Source organism: Psammomys obesus, unplaced genomic scaffold (genome assembly GCF_907164565.1).
Source record: "Psammomys obesus unplaced genomic scaffold, mPsaObe1.curated_primary_1811, whole genome shotgun sequence".
NCBI classification, from domain to species: domain Eukaryota; kingdom Metazoa; phylum Chordata; class Mammalia; order Rodentia; family Muridae; genus Psammomys; species Psammomys obesus.
This window is the reverse complement of record NW_026590552.1, coordinates 2,230,685-2,236,681: the sequence shown is the minus strand read 5'-3', so window position 1 is coordinate 2,236,681 and position 5,997 is coordinate 2,230,685. Positions and strand designations below refer to the sequence as shown.

The 5,997-nt window shown below is 35.9% G+C and overlaps 1 pseudogene; it reads right to left on the bottom strand.

The window, feature by feature from the left end:
* Positions 1 to 4,915: 4,915 nt before the first annotated feature.
* On the bottom strand, positions 4,916 to 5,287 carry LOC129677262 (synaptojanin-2-binding protein-like; annotated as a pseudogene).
* Between the last annotated feature and the right edge of the window lie 710 nt (positions 5,288 to 5,997).

Genomic DNA, 5,997 nt, shown 5'->3' with positions numbered 1-5,997 from the left:
AAAAAAAAAAAGTCATTTCTCTGGTAAGAAAGGTAATAGTTAATTCTGCTACAAAGTTTCTGTGGTCATAAAATTGGATTCAACAAATAACAAGAAGTTTTGTCTCTCTGTTATGAATGTATAAATTTACCATATTCAATATGTCTTGGTTATAGATTATTGGTCATTGGGCATGTTTAAAATCTGCAAAAAATGTGGGGGAGGAGTTATATCCCCAGACACCTCAGAATTATCTCAATCATGCTCTCTTTATTTTAATGTTTTTGAATGTGAATATGCAAGGCCATTCTGTGTCTGATCGATTGTGTCACCCTAATAACAAATAAAATTATGCCCAAGTGAAATTGAAAGACCTGATTACTGGAATCTGGTAGGTCCCTGACCCTGTATTAATATGGAAAGAGGACATGCTTGTGTTTTTCAGCAGGACATTGAAGGAGCCAGATGGATCCCAGAAAGGTTGGTGTGATTTGTGGGAGATGTTTCCTGGAAGGAAGATGCTCTTGCTGCTGATAATAATAAATTCTTTCCTGATGGTGAATGGAGAGCTGTATTGGGACTATGTTCCTGGCCCACCTTTGTTTCATTCTGCTCACGGGAGAAGATGTTTTGCAGAGAAACATTTTAGATACAATGTGACTGGAACAGACAGATATATACTTGATTGGTCTGGTAATCAGGACAATTCTCAATAAAATCAGGAAGAATGAAAAAGAGGGCTGACTATGGGACTTTGATCTGATTCTGGTTTTCAGCAGACCTGTATTTGGAAGCTTGCAACAGAAACTCTTGGGATTGTCTGTGTAAATTTTCTTTATGCTTTGTTGTTTGTAAATGTTAACATTTTTATACCAGATTCAAACTTTAATGTTTCTTGCGATCAATGTAAACTGACAAAATATATTTCTAAGCTTTCAAATGGACAACAAGTTCTGGCTATTTGACAGCCTACTTTTATTATGTTTCCTGTGAATGTTTTTCAAGTTGGTATTCTGATAAGGGGTCATTTTTTAAGTAACTTTTGTGGAGTGTTATAGGACTTGGCTTATTACTCTTAATAGGAGCATGTCTTTTATCAGTGATAATTAAAAACCTTCATCAAGGCCTTTTAGAATGTTAAAGCTGATCTGCATAAGATTAAACTCCAGTGTCTACCCTAGTGGAGGTTGGTAGTCAAAGATAGGTAATATCTCTCTCAGGAATATTCACCTAAGACAGAGCATGAATGATAGAATTCATGCACCAATGATGGGTAAGAATACATCTTTCAAGAGAGACAACCTAATACAGGCACAATCTTCTGTTCCATAGTTCTTAAGTTATGGTCAATTTTTAAAATATAAAAAAGGGAGACCTTTGGCGAGCTCTCAGCAAAAAAATATGTTTTCACCCTGGCCTTCACCTGGAGACAGGGATAGGCAGAATGTTTTGGCAAGTCTACTTCCTTTTGTTTTTGTGAGGATCACACAGAGAATTGGTTGAGGTAAACAGGTTTGACTCCTCTATGAGCTTCATTCTGTTGAGGTGCTTTGCTCTTGCTATAAAAAGGTATTATGGAATAAACCAGGTGTGACAGTTTCTACTGGCAGCCCTCCTGAACTGATCTTGTGTGTAGTTGTTATTTTATTCAATTCTTACTCCTCACTCAGGAACTGTTCGATTCTGCTACAGGGCTCCAGCACAAAGTCTTTTAGATTCCCTGTCCTGTGCCTTTATTCTTATTGCCCACAAAACCTGAAGCACTTACTAACTACGTGTTACTAGAGGTTGATTAGTCTGCCCTGAACATACAGGCATAATGTATCTGGGGCAGAAGCTCAGAGAGCTGGGCTCTGGATTTATGCAAATTCTTGCTTCGAGCTAGACCAGTGTCTACAGCTGATTTGATAAATAAATACCATGGAACATTTCTAACAGAGGCTATACATTTAGCCACACGATGAAACATATTTTCTTGTTGCCCAGGTCTTAGTCCCAGAGGTTCTTATTTAATTTGAGGTGACCAGTGATGCAAGTGATTCTAAGCAGACACAGCTCCTGACAGTGGTGAATCTTAAGGTTCAGCATTAATCTGTAATAGAAGGCTACAGTTGGTGGTTGCCACAATTATTTCACTCTCTAAGTTTGGTATGGAGTCCAAAAACTTGCAGGTGATACTAATACTTTTGTTCAGAGACCTTGCTTTTTGGATTGGTAACAATGAGGAATATTTCTAATTCTGTCACACAACATCTTGAATTTAAATTTACTACCTATATAATCTTGGACAAGTAAGAATATTAGATTCAACCTATAAAAGCATGATCTTTAATAATCTATAATGGATTCTTAATACCTGATCTATGATAATTTAAGTTTTCATACAACCAAAACTTTTTACCTAAAACTTTAATGTTTTGGCCAAGTGCTGTTTATTTCCCAAGGAGACCCATGTGTATAAGAATTCTTATTAACCAAAGTAAATCTTTTACTAGTGCTATTTTTAAATTATGTAGTATATGAACATTCTCTGGCCATTTGTTTCCCTTTGTGTGTTCAATTGTCTTCAAGAATCAATTTCCAAATTCCAAGGTAGGTATTGAGGGTTAAGCAGGCCCATGGAGCTGTTGTTATACATGACACCAGATACAAGGAAGATACCAGACACTGGGCCTCCAGAGTGCTGCTGGTTGAGACAAGAATAGTTTTCATTTTCTGTGGGATTTACAATGATTTCTGTTACTAAATAAGTTTCACAAAGTATTGAATGGCTTAGTTTTTTGAAAATTGTTCATGCAAATATCTCCCTGTATCAATAGTTTACCCAGAGGCAAAGTCTTATTGGACTGTTTATGATGTTCTTTTCCATTTTACCCTGATGCCACTACACAACATCTTTCCTTTTCTGTATTCCTTACAGAACTTGATTGTCATCTCTATATTTTCTCTGTTGCTGCATTGTGTTCTGTTTTGCATGGCAATAGTTCTTTTCTTACATGTTTTGTGTATTACTCAACCCAATAGACTCTCAACTTTTTACCTATTTATGATTGTTCTTACTAGATGGTTAGCATCTAATGAGCTTTAATCTGTCCCTTCTATGGAATGTTCTTAAGTACTCCAATCCTCAGGTTATTTTGTTTTGCTGCCTGTAATGTAAACAGCAACTTACACTTATGTGGATAATTCTATTTTAAATGTGCTTTTCTTAACTGTAACCACAGTATCCTTTTGAATGAAGTCTGTTCATTTCCCATCTTAGTAAAATTGTCTCAGCAAAACTAATATGCAATCAACATTTTTAAAGTAACTGCTACATTGTTAAGAAAATTCTTCATACTCTTATGTCAAAATAAGGTATAGCTTATTCTGGCCAATAGTTGAGAGATAAAAATTATTTAGATAAAGTGAAAAAAATAGGCTTGGTTCAACTATCCTCCACTCTCTAAAACCAGCTTAGAAACTACATGAACAGGATGGCTTCCACTCACCAATATCCCTGTTATTCTCAGGCTTCTAGTCTCTTCTTGAGCTTTCCTCAAAAATATTCACCATGTTTCCTTTCCCTACCTCTACTGAACAAACAAAACTTACTCTTTCAGCTTCTATGAAAAAGTGATCCATTAGGTTATTATAAAGTTTTTGTTGATAGGGTAGAAGATCAAATAAATAAAAACAAAACCCAGAACATCACTTCAGGCCTTCTCATCTTAATCAGAAACTGGCTGATTGTAGGACCTCCTACCAAATAGGCAAGTCCTTCCCTGAGGTTTTTCCTTATACTAAAAACTGAAAACTATTTAGTACATTTGAGGGTTCAAGTGGCATCTTGAGGTATAACTCTTTCCAGTGTCTTGGTGGTTTATTTGGCCCATTAGACATGTCCATATCCATCCCAGTTGATCCTGCTCAGCACTGTAGACAACCATAAAAACAATTAAGATAGTTCATAGATTGGTAGGACTTATTTTTTTTATCTAAGGTTTTTGGAATAGAGCCATTTTGTAACAATTTAGCACATCACCATAGGTACTGTATAGTACTTGTTCTTCTATGATTTTTAATTTGTTCCTTCAGTTATTTTATTCCTAATGTCACTGACTGAGCATTTTATAAACATAACTTTCCCATCTGCATTATATATAATCTACCAATAGCTCTTGAAGTTCTTTGGTGATGACCATCCCATAGCATCAGATATGTTTTTAACTTGTGGACAAAGACTTACAGTTAGGTATAAAAGTAAGTTCTCTTTACAACCCAGAATTCCTTGTTTAATGAGTCTTGATTATATTTGAAGAAATATGATGATGCCTTAGTCCCCCCCCAAAAAAATTGTCCATTAAAAACCAAGGAAAGAGTACAGTTTTCTCACTTCTATAATTCTCCATAAAGCACCAATGTTATGTTACTTTATATGCATATGTCTATTACTGCACAAATGTATTTGGTTTTTTGGAGAAAGGAAAAGAAAAAAATTTGTCTGTATTCAACATAGTCATCCAGGGTATATAGTTATAAATTAAAGCTCACAAACACTGCTGAAGGAAAAGCATTAAAAATCTATCTCTTCCTTTCATGCAGCATAGCTAACCTCCACAGCATGCCAGCTAAGAAAAATGTGGCATTCATGGTGACAGGAAGACTGAGCTTTTCCTCTTTGGGTGATAGCTGAATTTCTATTAGCAGTTCTAGTAAAAGATTTAACTTTTAATTTGTGCTAACTTTTTTTCCAGCTTTTCTTCATGTAATTCCTTTACTACCCCAATAGAATTTGAAGACTTGGAGAATTTTGAAGAGCAAGCGAGGTTTTGGATGGTATCCAGTCACATTAAATCGAGTGTTGGATATGTAAAAAGCAAAAAATATGGGAAAATGATAGGAAAGGATGGTAAAAGAAATAGTTCATTGGGCATGCTGAAAGACTGCAAGCATTTCAAAGCTGTTTTCAGTATCTCATGAAGTCCCAAACTGCTATCATGGTGAGTAAAAACACTGGTAGCAGCAATACAGCTATACCACTTTCTCCTTAACCAGGAGTACTCTAGGTGCATTCTGCCTCTATAATCTCTGCTGTACTCTCAGAGACACAGCATATCCTGCATTATGGAAGAGGTCTACAGCATGCTGGTGCAGCAAGTTCTTTAGGTCTTGACCACATACCATGAGACATTTAACACCTTCCTGGAGCCTCCTTGAAGGCATACTATTAATTTGTCCCACTGATGACGTTAAAGCCCAGCCCTGAGGGTCCTCTCTACAGGTTGATAGATTCCTCCTGGACTAAATAATCCACTTGTCCTTTCATGTCTTACTATTCCTGACATGGAAGCCTGGAGTCAGCTCTTCCTCAGCACAGACAAAGGTGAGTCACAATCTGCACTGAGTACACCATACTAAAGTATTTTTTAAGTCTTTAAAGTGTTTAATGAAAACAGTCCATTCAATCCATATATAAACAAATGAAATAAAGTAACTTGAGATGAACAAAAGCTAGATTGGTTTTTACTATAACTATATAGAAGCTATGATAATAGAAGATCTTCAGGCTATTAATAGTTGACAGAAAAAAAAGATCTGAAGGAAGAAATAATGGAAATCAGAAATGAAAAGTTCCCAAAAATATGAATAGTAGCTTACTGAAAAATAAGCAATGCAAAGTTTATGACATGAGCAGAACAAAATAAAACAAACACAAAATATGAAATAGAATTTTAAAACACGGGAATAATAATGAAGACTTACTCCACCAGACATGAAACATGACCTAAAGGTAATGTAATAATAAATACCTTGGCAGTGATGGGTGGTAGAAAATACTGGTATGAAAACTGATAACTCATTGGGTTAGAATTGGAGGTCTTCTTATCTGGGTCGATGGTTGATTCAGTAACATATTTCCTGTGAAAACATGAAGACCTGAGCTTGAATCCCTGGCACTCAAACAAAACTCGAAGCACCTACAGTCTGAGCTTTCAGAAGGATGAAACAAGAGGATTCTGGAAGCTTGTTGGCTAG